This window comes from Anopheles stephensi, chromosome 2 (genome assembly GCF_013141755.1).
Source record: "Anopheles stephensi strain Indian chromosome 2, UCI_ANSTEP_V1.0, whole genome shotgun sequence".
In the NCBI taxonomy this organism is placed as follows: domain Eukaryota; kingdom Metazoa; phylum Arthropoda; class Insecta; order Diptera; family Culicidae; genus Anopheles; species Anopheles stephensi.
In genome coordinates, this window is record NC_050202.1 from 3,104,321 (window position 1) to 3,120,328 (window position 16,008).

Sequence of the window (16,008 nt, forward strand, 5' to 3'; positions counted from 1 at the left end):
AGCAGCAGTTTCCATAGAAGCTCACTAGATCTGTCAAACGTCAAACGAGACGGTACGCAAGGCGTGGTTTTTGGACTGGTGGCCCTAGGTGCCTAGGATTTGCCATTTTTGATCGACTCTTTCAGATGTTTGCTAGGCGTATACACATCCCAACACGTTTGATGTCTTTTGTTTGCTGCATAATGGCCGATCGACGTGTGGTTTTTGTTTGATGATCAAGGCGGTACACTATAGAGATTCCTCTGGTCTGCGAAAGCCTTTAAAGACATGGAATAGTAGTTTGCTAGCAGCAGGTGAACGGTTTATTGCCGCCAATAAAACTTCGCAGAAATGACGTGATAAGTAGTATAATGCCGTTCAAAAGCATTTGAGCTAAGAATAACATCTGAATTCCAGACCCATTTCTGCTTCTCTTTCGTTCCGTTGAATCGACGACTCCAGAAAGTTTTGCCTGGTAAGCAGATTCAATCGATCACTTATGTATCATCAGAAGAAAATGTACCTTTTACTCAATGATATTCTCCTATGACCCTGGATAAAAAGGGTCCTCACTCCATAGACTACCAACTTCAAACTATATCTACTTAGATATTAACTTAGCAAATAGCCGTACAATTCCCATTCACTCTCACTTCTCAAACAAAGCAATCTCGATCGCTTGAGCTCCCATCTCCAACACCTGTGTGTCTGATCTGCATTGTCTTTCGATTTATTTTACTATCTTCTTTATTTCCTCTCCCTGCTAAGCTTCTCATTTATTCTCCCTTCTAGAGATGGATCTCCTCCCTCCGAGAAGCCTTCACCAGAATTCGTCACAGTGTTACATCATCGTTCAGGTTTAATGATCACGCATTTTCACCCCCGGAGCTAGCTCGGAACGGAAGCCATGCCGCGAAACGGGTCTCACTAAACACAAAAAATACGTAATGGCGGCAAGAGAGCCACCAACAATGGTACCGAGATGTGTATTGATAGCGGCAAGACCGATGTTCATTCTTGCGTCGCCTTAGATTCGTTTCTATCGATGGAAGAATGGAGCAAAAAAAACACAAGCATCACCATTCTAGATAACGGAAGCGAAGGAAAACACTGCGATGCAAGAACAGGAAGTAGAAAATGTACGAACACACAAAGGTAGTAGCCACACGCTGCTGTATCGCCGTTACAACAATGAATCGACACTTTTCCTTCCATTTTTATCCCAGCCTCGAGCTACTCTGCGCAACATTGCATTCTACGAGGTTCTATGCGTTGTTGGACGGGCGACGGTTCAAGACAAGCTTTTTCAACTTCACCGGCGATTGTCTACGGAGAAGTTCTACGCTGAAGTTTAAGCTACTTCCCAGTAAGCACTATACGGACACCAGAATGCGCAGAAATGATAGATAGCTACGCAGTTTAACCTTGAACGTTCGCTTGCCAGTGGCATGTGCATGCTCCGCCAGTAGTTGTGGCTGTGGTGTGGAGAAAAACGCCAACCTCCACCCCCTTCTTCTGCCGTGGCGGACAAGAGGAAGTAGGGTGCGTTTTACTTCATTCTATCTGCTGCCGTTTCTGTGCAAACACCCGGCACCAACACCAACAAGTGCCTGATGCCCGGTGACTGTTTAGATGCGTTGGAAAAAAGGAAAAAGAAAACTGAAGTAGGCCTACCGCGCCTATGACTTCAGTTTGCGCTATCGAGAATGCGGTTGCGCATATGCTAATGAACTCTATCTCTCTAACGAGCTAAGTAAACACACGAACTAGACAACTGAGCTGGCTTGAAGCGCACACGAAGAGAAGAATCGGACACGCATTTGATCATTGTTCTTGGCAGATTGGCGGAAGCGGGCGAAACGGGTCATTGTACGCATGGTTAGGGAGGGAGGACCAACGATTTGTGGATTTTAAAGAACTTTTGATGACGACGATCCAGTAGAGTAACTTAGAATACTCAAGTTATTAATTTCTCGATCAAGATTTCTTTACTCCAAGAAGCCTCTTCCATCTCATCTGTCAAACTACCTATTCTGCCTATCTGTTCATTCATTCTAATGGCGCTGACTCAAGCGCCTCGTTCATCGCATCGCACACTTGCCCTTTAGAACGGTGCACACCCGGTTGCGCTGGTTTCATTTTTCAACCTACACACACACACACGGTCGTTGCATCGCAGGTTATGTCACACACGCAAAACACCCACCAAGAGGCCATCTTCCTTCCTCTCACACCTCGGCACACGAAGCACACCTACAAGACAAGTGTTTTTAGAAGAAGATTAACAAGTAACACAGAGAGATATTGCATGTGCACGGCAAAACGCGAAGAAGATGCGGCGTGAATAATGAGCGCTAAACTGCATCTTGAAGAACATACCAGACACATGCGCACACACACACACATACCCACATGGCGTTACCTTTCGGTTTTCTCTAATACACTTTCAACGCACCGTACCCGCAACGGGATGTGGGAAGCTATTTTTAGTAACAAGCGCTAACACACCGCCAGCCTGGCCGCAAGAGATGCAGATGCCACTGCACTTGTCGATGATGTGCCGCATGCTGCTGTGTAGGCTATATCGTTACACAGGATGTGTGCGTGTGGGTGTTTGAAAATTAAATAAACATTAAAAGAATGCCTGTTACTCTACACAAGATGGCTTTTATTCTACTTTAAGACGTGAGTCCGCTACTAATCAAAATAGCCTCAACTTGGAAACTATGCAACTTCAAATTATTTTTTTCCAAATTTCTTAGTTTTTTGGTTAGTTTTGTCTGTTGTTCTCATGATTTATAATTTGTAAAATGTTTTGAATGGCTCAAACATGGAAATACTTATTCAAATAAGAATCGAAATTGGAGAAGACTTCAAGGAGCCCCTGAAGGTTAATAGAATATTAGAATAGAATGGAGTAAGGAAAATAGTTAATAGAATTAGGAAAATAGAAGAAAAGAGTCTCCTTACTAGATGAGACACGCCATCTACCAACGGAAAAAAAACATCAAACACCCATGAACCCAAAACCGAATTCGAGCACGGTTTCGCGTTTGACCTACTAAAACCAGCACACAGAACGCCGCCGCAGAGGGACGACGCATCTGCATACGCCACAGTTGTGAAACACAACTCTTCTCTCCTTGTGCTTGAGTGCGTTACGCACCAGAGCACATAAGGTTGACGAGTGAACTCACGATGAGTGCTCACGAGATGAGACAACAGATCGATAATCTCACGGTGATCGTGAGACACGCATGCCATCTCAGGTGACACATGAATCTGCTTCTATGACAAATTTATAGCACGCTATTTCTGAAGTAGCCTAATACTGCATTTACTAGAAATGTACTAGTACTAACTGTATGAGTTCCTCGGCAATTATGACAAGCCTTACTTTCCATCCAGCAAATGCCTTTTCCACGATTTTCTCTACCAAATTTTCCATAACAAATGACAGCAAACGAAAGAAAAATTGCTCACCTGCAAAAATAATTCATCGCTCCATTCTCTTTCTGCGATGCATTTTAATTACAAAACAACGCGAAAGCAGAGCGAAAAAAAAGGAAAAGTTAATGCTTGGCAGGCACAAAAACAAAACAGGAAAAATAAAGCAAAAATCATTACTTTACAGCACAACACGGGAAACCAAAAGCAAGTGAGTAACAAATCAAAAAACAACACCAGAAAACATAGCCAAACAACAAGAGTCGACAAGAAAAGAGAGAAAGATAGAGTGAAGCAAACCCTACCACACTACACACGAACGCATAACGACAAAACACACCACCACACCGGAAGACGTTTCGCTTTTATTTCCCTCGGACAACCTGGGGCCCCCCCCCCATAAATCTGCTTCACAAATTTGACCGAAATGTTCTCTCATCTGTTGCCAGCGTAGTAGCGCTAGTATGCCGAGGCGTCGCGGAAACTTTTGAAGGTTTCGATAAAAGAAGTAGAAAAACACAGCCACACACCAAACACTCACAAACACACCAACCCCCGACGACATGGGTTTTTTTTTGTGGTGTGGTTGGTGAGTGTATCCGTGGCTTTGGGGAGATGGAGTCGCACACGTCATGTGTGAAATTTCGGTCATCTATATTCGGAGGTTAATAAGCCGCGACCGTCCGGATGGTTCAAGGGTTTTTGGTGATTCAAATGGAAGTTAGCCTGCGCATACATTTAGGAAAAAAAAGGTTCTTTTTTTCGGAAACATTAGACTCCATCCGAGGTACGTACCTGCAGTTGTTCTGGGAGTGTTGACGTACCCACGAAGTAATATTATTCTGCTTCTGTCAGAAGAGTCTTGGAATTGCTTATCGAGTATGGTTTTGCTGGTTGCGTCAAGCGAACACGAACGATGGTTATCATTTACCTCCTTTTTTTCTTAATCTATGTTACACCTCTTGCAAGTTATTCTTGTATGTTTTCACACCACATTACACTTTTGCATATTTTACGCTTTTCCTACATGTGGTACACTTCTTCCTCTACCACTTACATGTATCTTTTACACTAAGGAAACTTTTTATGCCACACTTCCACACAATTAAAAATATTTCACAAACAAAACTCACAAACACACACCAAAAACATTGGAGGACAATACGAAACGTCGCGCTCGCGTCACTTCACTTTCTTTCACGATTTCACTACTTTCGGAGTCGCAACAAACCCGGACCTTTATTTACACACACACACACAAACACACACCGATCTGTCGCTCACCTATCGCACTCAGCCAAGGTTAGGCCGGCAACCGTCGTCTGCCGTAATATTTTTCCCCTTTTTTTTTTGGGCCACAGGAGGGAAGCTTATATTGCTGAACCACTTTCTCATTCACTCGTGATCGCCGGCTGCTGCTGTTGCCTGCTTGCCTGCTGCAATCACAACGATCACTCCATTTGTGCAGTTGTTTGCGTCTCGAGCGCAAACGTCTTAACGACTTTTCTCCGGATTGAGATGATTTCGGTTTCTCTATTTCACCCTTGCCTATCACCTTCCCAACCAACCTTGCTTCACTTTACACATTGGTTTCACTTTCTTCCACTTTTTTCTCTCTATCTCTCTTTTTTGGAGCTTTTCGCGTTTTTTTTTTTTTCTTTAAACTGCCGAAAATTTCACCACATCACTTTGGATTTTGTACATTTTGCACAATTTTTGCATTGTATTGCTTTTCCATGACACTTTTTGCTGGGAAGAACTGCATCGTAGTGCTGTTGGGATTTAAAAATGAAAACTGAGGTTATGATACTTTTTCCTTTACTGTTCTTTTAACAATCAAATGAATTTAAAGATATGCACTTCATGGAAGGTCTCCATCAACGAAGAAGAGAATTTTGAGCAAAATCGTGCACAATTTTTCACGATTTCCAGTTTGATACAAGTCTTCAAGTCTGCTATTAAGACCAAAGTATGACAACTGACGAAACGGGAGGCACATTTCTGTAAACAAAGAGAAAAAAAGAAGGACAACCATTAATATTTTGTTATTTAAAAAATTAAATTGCTTAAGGACACATTAATTGTACATTTAATTTAATTAAAGTGCAGACTTCATCAGCTGTCTGATTTGATAACATTCTCCTCTATTTTACAACTCAATTTAAACGCTTTTCCAATCAGCAGTTATGCGCAAGATACAGTATCCTTACACTCAAATCGAATTATATCGATCGCGAACGCTATCCACCACGCTAAATGAAATTTCAAATGTTTAATCAAGAAAATCTCATCCATAGCACACCAGCTTGTATCATCTGTGATCCCCAATCTCCCATCCAACGACACACTTTCGCTTCCAAGGTCGTCCAGAGCAACATTTCTCTGCAACTTGACGGCGATAGCGAGCAGCGATCGTTTTATCCAAATCGAGGACAGCACTCAATATAAACCATTGCATTCCTTCAAGGGGTAGAAAACCGCCACAGCAGAAAAGCTCGATTCCCAAGAGTGGGAACTCCAAGGAGCAGCCTTCAATCAACACCTAGCGCAACCGGTAAACGTTTGAGCTTGATAGAAGCTTGTGAAATTCTGTGCTCACGTCACTCTCTACCATGAACAATCTGGAAAAATTCTTTATCTTAACTAGAAGCTCCACCTTCCATCCTCATTCGCATCCATTCCACCCGGTCTCCACACACCATTTTCCTCCGTACCGCAGCACAATTCCTTTCCTCGCTACCTACACGGTAGGGTTGGTTTCGCGTATGAAATAGGAATAAAAGCTAAAATATGCTAGCCTGGACGACAGCGTAATGTTAAACGTGAAAACGTGAAACGAAGCGCAGATTACTCGATTGCATGATGAAGTAAGTTTCATGCTACCCACCCACCTTCGCACGGCTCCATGCGTCACGTCTCCTCATTATCGCTGCCGAGAGTGGGCCAGCGAGCAGGGACGCAGAGACGCACAAAAGGTGCTAAAATTTTACGTTCATTTACATATAAATTTTTAATTCACTGTGCAGTTCACGTGAGCGATTTTTTTTTCTTTGCTGTATTCTGTGAAGAATTTGCTAGCCAGAGAACTAAACGAACCAGAAACGGTGATAGACGCTTCCTTTTTTCTTGATTGTTGGGTTGGTTTTCGCACCCAGCAGGAGACATTCGTTTGAAAACATTTTTTTAAAGGTGTTAAGGAACACCAACAGAGAGTTAAGGGGGGCAGTTAATTTTGCATTGAATAATGTGCTATCCAGCAATGCATGTGGATAATTGGAACAAAAATCGAGTTATAAGGGGTTTGGCAGTTGAAAATATCATATCTTTGGACACCTGCAGCAGATGTTACGTCCTAACAGTCAGAGCCCAATGTCCCACCATAATTTTGTCATATCAACTGAATCCTTCTTTTTTTTTCTTTTCTAAGGAAGTCTTCTAATTATTCAACACACTTTTAGAAAACTTTTTTTAACAATATAAATCCAAACCCAGAATATTTCAAATCTGATACCTTCATCAAACAAATATGACAAACATTTGGACACGGTGCGAAACCCCGATAGAACCCTACAACTTTGGCAGGTGCCAGCAAAGGAGCTGCATTCCGGAAAGGTGCCAATTTTTTTCCGAAATCCGAAACAAAAACCTATCCTTTCGCGATCGCGCTCGAACATTAGAATCCAACAAGAAATAAGCTCCAACACGCAGATAAGAAACCGGAGACAACTATCGCAAAAAACTGCCGTTGTTTGCCGGTCCTGAAGACTTTTGGATCGCCGAGAGTTCTGCTCGAGTCTCCGAGCATTGCACCAACACCAGCAAGCTCACTACGCACGTGCGAATCGAGCGACTCCTCGACTAACCTGGTTGGTTGGTCGGTTCTCTCCAGCAAGCCTCCTCTACCTTGTTGGCCTGCCATTCCTCACAACACGGTGTGACCACCCCACCAAAAACCCAACCCCACTGGAATCCTCCAACAGAAAGAAGGTTGGAAGGAACGGGGGAGCGAAAACCGGTTCCCGTGTTTTCTTCTACCCGTTCATGGTGTGTGCGCGAGCCCAAGAGATCTTCTTTTCACCGTAATACCGACGGGATGCGATGCCAATTTTGGCCACTGGCCACGGGGAGCACCAAAGAGCATTGCTTTGCCGTTTCTTCGCCCAAGAAGACGAGCCGCTTAAGACTTGGCGAAGGGAAATAGCCTAAGCATTCGCAACAAATTCGCCACAAGATTGTGCCACGGGTAGCTGCTTTTTTTTTTGCTTCTCGTTCGTTCAATGGATCTGCTTCGTCCGGACCTGCTGGATACGTTCTGTTGGAAGGAAAGTTATTTCTCGCTCGCCGTTCGGATTTCTTTTCTTTCTTTTTGGCCAAAATTTTGCCATTCTTTGCCATTCCGCTGTGGCCTTTCTATTCTACCCATCTTAAGCATCCGAAAGGCGCATACCGACAGCTACTTGCAGGATTGGAACTTTGCAGAATATTCAGCAAAGCTCAGAGCCAACAACAAAAAAAAGTTCATCACGAGACACCCCAAACACATACGCACGCTACATGGGACCAAAAGCAAAGCAGTTCACGGCAGCAGTAAAGCTGCAAGAAAGTGAAATGGATGGCAGATGATCGAACCACCACGAAAAACGGGTTCCCCAGCGATTCGCTTCGAGGAATTTGATGCTCTCTCGTTGTGATAAATTTTGGGACCACTTTTTTGCCTCGCCGCAGAGCATTAGGTTGCAGCTGTACACCGAGAGGGCCTTAGTGTCTCGCAACTCAAGAGGACTTCATTCAGAAATGGCTCGACTCATCGTAACAGCCAGAGAATTGATCGTTTCCCAGAACGCAAAGGTTCGATAGTAATGCCGCGTAGAATGCTGCGAAGCTTCCAAAATTCTTTTCCTTTCCTAAAAATCTGCACCACTTCATTCAATCAGCTAGGAATCCACAAGGGTTTCGGAAGAAGCATCTCGTCCCACTCGGAACGCTCGGAATTAACTGTCCGACTACATCTATAAACCATAGATGCTTTCCTCAGTATCACACGCTAAAGCAATGTCTGTAGGGACAATACTACTCTCCGCCCATCTGACAGATGTCAAATCACGAGAGACAAATGTTTATTGTGTCATGTTTCTACACACTTTTATGACGTAATTAGCCCAATAAAAAAAAAAAAACAGATCCATGTTCCAAATTCGCTGGTCCTCGGCTAAAATCTCATCAAATGGAACAAGTTGAATGACTTCTTTAATCATAAAATCTCGTACAGTGTGCCTGCTGCTGCTGCTGCTGCTCTTTTCCCATTTCACGCACCTTCTACAGTCCACCACAGCACGCATCCACAGTCCCCCTGGGGAGCGGACTCCATTTTCGGCCCCATTCTATTTGTCATTTCAAACACGCTCAAACGCTCTACACAACACAACACCGAATATCCGTTTAATGATTTTAATGTTATTTCCCTGCCGGTTTTCGTTTCCTGTATCCAGAGCTTTACGCTTCGCGGCGAAATGTGCCCGAAAATGAAATAGTTTGAAGCTTTTATGTCTGCATACACATTTCTAAACCCCTTTTTTTAGTCCAGAAACGATAGGTACGTGTGTAGTTTAAGTGTCTTTCTGTGGGCCGAGTTGAAGGTGGCAAACGGTTTCACTACTTAGTGGGATGGTGTGACAACAATCACAAAAACGTCCAAATTGAAATAATGAACAACCCAACGAGCCGTCCGAAAAGCTTCACTGAACAAGTTAAGAGGTCTTCCATCGTGTGGCAACACCAACTAAACCCACCAGAGAGTGACGAATTGAGAGTCATTGACATAATTAAAAAGATGACATTAAACCCAGATCTCGTATGAACCGCGATACCACTGGAGCTTCCCAAAATTCTGATACCGACAGTGAAGCTATAAGTGTGAGTTTGGTTGGGAGATGGTGAAGCGTTCTATTTTAATCATTTAAATAATTGAAACGCCAAGCTCTTCAAACCATTCTCCTGCCATCAAGCATCATGTTACCTGCTATTTCACGAGGAATAATGAAAGTTCAACCGCCATATTTTCCAACAGATTCCCGCGTAGCCAACTTCAATTATGGAAACAAGCTCCACAACTCCTACAACCATCGAAACATAACAGAAACATATCGCACCCTAATCATACCACCAGGCAGCGAGCATCAACAACGGTAGATAATATCGGTACATCGGTTTGACCGATTGGTCCAGTTTTCCCGACCCTCTCTCATCATCCATACGCAAACACAACAATCCCCGAAAATGGGGGGATAAAAATTGGAACATTTTTCCACCTCGTTGCACCTCGTTACGCCGTAGAACACGACGATTGGGCGTACGAAATCCACATACCCAGGATTACACTACACTCCCAACGCACATCATAAATCGGAACATCCGATTCCCGCATCTTCTGCAACCAACGCTCTGCGCCATACCGTGCACACTCTCGTATACTGATTGATGTTATGGGTTGCCGGATAGGAAGAAACTCTGCCCCGACTACTGTTCTAATTCCGAGGTGATAATGATACGCTCAGCAAATGTGATAATTACTCTACCGAGAAGGGAGAGGCAAACAGCGGTTCATGAAGCACCGGAGCCTTTCCAACTTTGGCGTGCGTAATTGCTTCCAATCAGCGCTGAAAGTTACACAATGCACGGGTATAATGCCAAGGCAGCATAAACTGTACGACTTCTGAACTTGAATGCACTAGTTTCGGGTTTTGCTCTCCCGGTTAGTCATAATTGCGCCCGTCGAAGCAATATAATCAAAATTTGAAAAGAGTTCTAGATGGAGGAGTTTGTAGAAGAAATATGTATCATTGGAGGAGATTAGCTAAATATAATGATAATCAAACAGGATTAAAATTCATGTTGCTCAGCCGCCAGAAGCGTGGATCCAAAGGCACATTTTACTCCTCCATCTCAGGTAGGCCCCACAGTTAAGTCGTTAACGCACGGATTAACAACACATGCGTCCCGCGACAAAACCTCAACTCTATCCAGTGCCACTCTTGTGAGACCTATACGCATAAATCAGCGCTATGGCACCTTCAGTAGGCTAATAATAACACCTCAAACAGAAAAAGTAGGAAACCTCCATTTCTTCCAACAGTGGGCTATGAACATAGCTCAATTTTCTGAACCCTACACACCAGAGCCTCACCCACACACTCACCTAGCCACAATATTCTAATCGGAAAACTCCCACGTGCTCCAGTTTCAACGCAATTCTCCACCTTCGGCATGCAATTATCGATCTTTTACTGCTCCTAATATTCACCTTCTAGCTTCCGCTCTCACATCGGCCGTTATTCTTTTCGAACTTTGAACCAATTCCAATGCGCCACAAACCTCACCATCGATGGATGAAAATTGAAGTCTGCTGTTTTTTCCCCCTCCTTCGTGCAGATGATCTTCTTGTAGGCTATTCTACGGAGCTAACTGCGTACCGATTACCGCTACGAAGCGGTTAGCCGGTAAGCCCACAGTCTCAGAGCCCTGGTAAAAGATGCAGTTATTCAACTGTAAACAACATTGAGCGAAAATGTGTTACAAGTGCTGACTGGTTCTCTTTCCCACCTTTCAGTTAGCAAACTTCGGTCTGGTGCGCGACTGAAGAAAGTGAGAAGAGCCTCCGGCAGCGTACCACAAGTACTGCTTTGTTAGAGAATTCTTTTCACGACTACGGCTGGGGGTGCAGACATTCGCCCGCCGGCGACAAGGCCACGGAAGGTAGTGTCGAATGCACAAGTGTCGGTAAGCACGCCCAATGCATGTCGCAATCGCCCTGCAACCACACCACAATGAACCATGCAAAACTGTTTGAACGCACTCGGCACGAATGTTCGCGAGAATGCTACACCAGACAAAAAGGGTTAACAACTTCGGAAAAGGTTGCCCCGGACTGCATAGGGCAACTCAGGGGAAACGCATCGTGGGTTTACACGCAGATAGTCTCACCTGCACAGACGCAAAGGTCAGTGTAAAGCGTTAGTCAATAGATGGAGAAGTTAGCACACACACGCTGAGGCTTCAATCTTAATTGACGTTCATTCACACCACATTAAAGGTTAAAAAACATCTGAGAGTTGTTTCCTGGCCCGACACAATCGCTTACACAAATATCTTGTACATCTACTTCAACACTCCAAGACACTCACAGAATGCCCAGCCATTCGACTAACCTATTACACTGTTGCAGTAGGTTAACTACCTTTGTTAGCCTGCATCAAGGTTTAGTTCGTACCTAGACACAAAGTATTCTCGATTGATACTCTACACCGTCCAGTCGTTAGCACCACACTGAGAGGGTTTTCCAGTGGTCTACAATTAATCTGCTGCAGAAAGTTCTTTGCTATTGCTCCTAATGCTTCACCGTTGAGCATTAGGATACGTGTCGGTGAGCAACATACACAGTGTCGAAGGACATCTAATCACTGCAAAAAACTAGCTTCCTGCCGATAGTTAGCTTGTTATGTCTACGACCTTATAAACCTCCACGCGGCTAAATCCTCCTCACTCGTCACTATCAGACGCGTGCCGATAAACCTCAGCGATTTTTTTTCTGTGCCATCTTCCCAGCGAGAAGCTATCGCTCAACCTTCAACATTCGGTAGGCATCTGCTGAAGCGTGTCCTATCGCATAAGTTTTCAACCGAAACCGAAATGTAAGCGATCGAGCAATCGAAAGGCAGGAAAACATTCCTTCGATGAGTTGCAAACCTCCCTTGGGCGAGTAGTAGTGGGATTGGTAAAAACGAAAAAAACGGTTTTATCAGCGAAGTTACGAAAGGTGTACCGCCGCCATTATGTAATGGCCACAATTGGTCTGGTAAAGCAAACGATAGACAGCAGCGGACTCTAAACATTACACTCGCGGTACGGTATACAGCGCTGGTGATGATAAGTGGGGTACGTGACTACACCCGATGCACTTGCCAACGCCTTCTAAGCTCAGGACCCCTATATAAGCCCTCACAAGAAACCTTTTATTTACGTTCAAGTTCATATACTAAACAGATAAAACCCTGTTTAGAGAACGACTATACATATACTTCATGACTTTACCTCCTCACCAAGGCATGGTTTTCTATGTCCACACTCAAAGTTCGTCACCATCAGGAAAAACGTAGGAGTAGGAACCTTTAGGGAACTATAGGTAAAAAAATGGACGCTATGACATTGAAAGCTGACAACCACTTAACAGCGGTACATCATTGTAAATACTTGAGACTATTTGTCGCTTCGGTCACAACCAGAAAGCTTCGGCCAGCAGCGGATGTAAGCATGAAAGGTCCACATTCACGGTAGGTGTAGTAGGGCTCAATAGTTTTCGCACCGTACGCATGTACCACACATCGGCACTGTTGCAAGTCGCGCGGCCATCAGCCATAAATACATCGCACCGAGCGTACGACAAACAAACGCAGTCTTTAAGACAAATTGACTGAATCAACAGCAGCGTCGGAAGCACGTAGTCTGATTCTGACCGTTCCGTTTCCAGCCGACCATTTAGAATTGCTTGCCCGCCATGTTTTCGCTCATGCAAATCGAAACAGACAGATGCGTCACGACGTGAACTTGGACGTTAAAAGTCGGCATGAAAAAGGTTCTGCAAGGCGTCTGATATGCTTACAATAATATCTCAGACAAAAACTGAAACCTTCGGTTTGGAAAAATACTCCCATTACGAAGAGCCTTCGCAAAACAGCACTTTGGACCACACTCATTAGGAGATGCTGCTCAAATGTAGTTAGCATTTTTAATTGGAAAACGGTTTTCCTCCAATCCTCGGGATTGCTGTTCCCAATGACCTCAATTTTTGCTTGCTAATCGCTACATATTCCTTCCTACAATAGTACCTCCTCTCTGTGTCCTTCGTCGAGGGCAGTGTGTGTGTGTGTGTGTGAGTGTATTATACATCACATTAGGAATGCGATAAAGCACGGCAGACAAAAACCTAAAGGCAGACAAAATAGTCATCAGGCGTAACACCGTTCAGGCACACGACGTCTAAGGATGCAGCTTTCCAGACGGAAAAATTGATTTTGCTGGTAGGTAGTCCTCGGTAGAGTGTGTGAGAGAGAGAGAGAGGGACCGACTCACACCAGGAACAACAACAAAATCAATCATCATCTCGCGCATGCTGCTGTTGCTGGCCTCATTTCGCTAATGAGATACTGGGTGGCTATTTTTACGCCGAATTTGGTTGCTGTTGCTCCCTTCTTGATGCACTCGCTCTCCCTGTTGCCCCGGCGATCCCCAATGCTAACTTCCGTTCCATCGTCCAAGACTCTCTCCTCCTACGAGAAGAAATTAGGTCTAGTCCATTTAATAGCTGTATCATTGCCGAGTCATTAAGTGAGTTTGTTTGCTTTGCTTCTTCCTTTTTTTTTTTTTTTTGGTTCGAATTGACTTGGCGATGAGTAAGCTTGTTGATGGATAAATAAATGTCGGCTCTATGCGGGTGTCATTTGTTTGCATTTGTCTAAATGCGGGTAGGTGTAGATTAACCAATCGTAATGGACGGGTAACCTCGAGCGGACCAGAAGACATCAGGCTAAATAAGAAATTATTGCAAACCCCTCCGGACCACACCAGATGCCTACTTAATCCGTAACCAGATTACAAGCCTAAATTGCCGATTGCTCCAAAATATATCTCCCCGTTTACCAAGGATCATCATCGGCAATTGTGTACGAACGGCAGCAATAAACCTTCCATTGTCGCTCAATCCACTTACCACTTCTTAAATCACGTATAGAAGGAAGGTGTTGTACTCCCCACACCGAAAAACACGCATTTACCTGTAAGTAAAGAGAACAGTACAATAATCGTTAACATAAATCTTAAACGGTTGTACATCATAAATTTCGCAGCTTCTTGAAGCACCAACTGTCCCACAAATTGTCCCAGACGGTAATTCCCCCGAACAGAGATGAGTTAGGGGCCGAAGCCAGACAGCCGGTCCCATTTTCGGGCCAACCCAAACAGCACAAGATTTTGCATCAGAATGCTACCGCCCTGCGCGGATATCCTGGCCCGGATGTGCACGAAAAGCGAAACCCCACACTCGCAGTTAAAGCTGAAAATTTATTCTTCCCCTACGCGAAGAACTGCAACGCACGAGAGTACAACACAGCAAAACCGGACCCCGAGAGTAAGGAAAAGTGCAACGGCGTGGTCTGTTTTCTTGTTCATAATGTCTTGCATTTCGATCGGTCGGCGACGTTGTCTGGGTGCTGGTCCCGTTTTTGGAGACCAAAGCTTTTGGCAATGGCAGTGATACGTGTGCTGTTTTCGTCGATTGTGCTATTGTGCTTTCCTTGCAGAGCGTATGTTTGTATGTCGTTTTTTCCCGCCATGGTCTTCTTCGGCGTATTGCCCAGTGTCGTCCATTCCGCGTCATGTTTCGTCTTCGACAGCTCGGAATGTTGGCAATCGGTTTTGGGTTAGATTTGTTGTTTTATTTTGTCTCTTCTCCAATTCCCAACACCCGCCGGCACCTTACACCAGCTCTTGTTACAGACTGTGCACTGACGCCCGCAAGTCAGGCCGGCGAGCAAGAGGCCTTTTTTGTGTTTGGTAAGTCACTTTATGTTTGGCTCCTTCCACCGACCGAGAGCACGGTTAAGGTGAACGAAAACGAAACTTATCGAAACGATCGGGCGACAATCGGCAGAGTCGTGGACGTCGTCGGCGGGCTGATATTGCAATATTTTATTTATTTTCTTATTTACTTATTTTTTCGAACTCACCCGGCCCAACAAGCTTCTTCTCGGTCTTTCGCCGCTCTAACGGCGCAACAAAAAAGAGAACCAAAAACGCAAACAACTTGAAAAAAGTGGCCAGTACGGCGGCGACAACGAACGGCAATGACCATAATGTTTTGTGCCAATAAATTCGAGCCAACACCACTCGCTGTTTTTGGTGCCTCGTCAGTGCACCACTGGTGACGGGTGGAGGGAGAAGAATCGATCGTCCAGACACGCGGAAGACGCCTCGCCACAGTGAGCCGAAGCAATAGAACCGTCACAATATGAAATGTTTCCATTATAAATTGAAAAAATGGAGGAGATGAGATGCAAACAGACAGCCTGCAGTAAGCCTCAAACTGAACACTTAACTGAATGCAACTCCAAACATGATCTGGGCAAAAAATGTTTAATTCTCATTACATCACAACGATATTACGATAAATTGAATAACAAAAGGCTTATTTCGATTTTTGAAATTTAATTTTCCCTTTTAGGTGGGATTCTTCCTTTCTCGCAGAACGAATAAAGGCCACATGCAATCGATTCTATATCTGATTTCTTCGATTCCAATCGAAAACCCATCGAAACCATCGTCTCAACCCACAACAGCATGGCGATGGTGTCTGGTACGGCGTGGTATGTGATGAGCCTTGTCTTGTCCTTATCCAAACAGAGTTTCTTGTTCTCCCAATACATCAGCGAATGAAACACGACACACGAGCTGTTCGTAATCTTAGCGCTCGTATATTGGAAACGCTTTAAAATTAGCATAACACCCGGGGCCAGGGCGTGATTGTTTGACTTG

The 16,008-nt window shown here is 44.3% G+C and overlaps 2 protein-coding genes across 2 annotated transcripts in view; both read right to left on the bottom strand.

The window, feature by feature from the left end:
• Positions 1-4,838, bottom strand: part of LOC118517627 (ecdysone receptor) — a 153,116-nt gene extending 148,278 nt beyond the window's left edge. The window contains exon 1 of the mRNA XM_036063937.1: positions 4,222-4,838. The gene's annotated coding sequence lies outside the window, so the exon portion shown is untranslated. The remainder of the gene's footprint in view (positions 1-4,221) is intronic.
• A 246-nt stretch (positions 4,839-5,084) lies between these two features.
• The window catches only part of LOC118517628 (glycosyltransferase 25 family member), a 39,650-nt gene continuing 28,726 nt past the window's right edge, over positions 5,085-16,008 (bottom strand). Inside the window, exon 6 of the mRNA XM_036063939.1 lies at positions 5,085-5,198. The gene's annotated coding sequence lies outside the window, so the exon portion shown is untranslated. The remainder of the gene's footprint in view (positions 5,199-16,008) is intronic.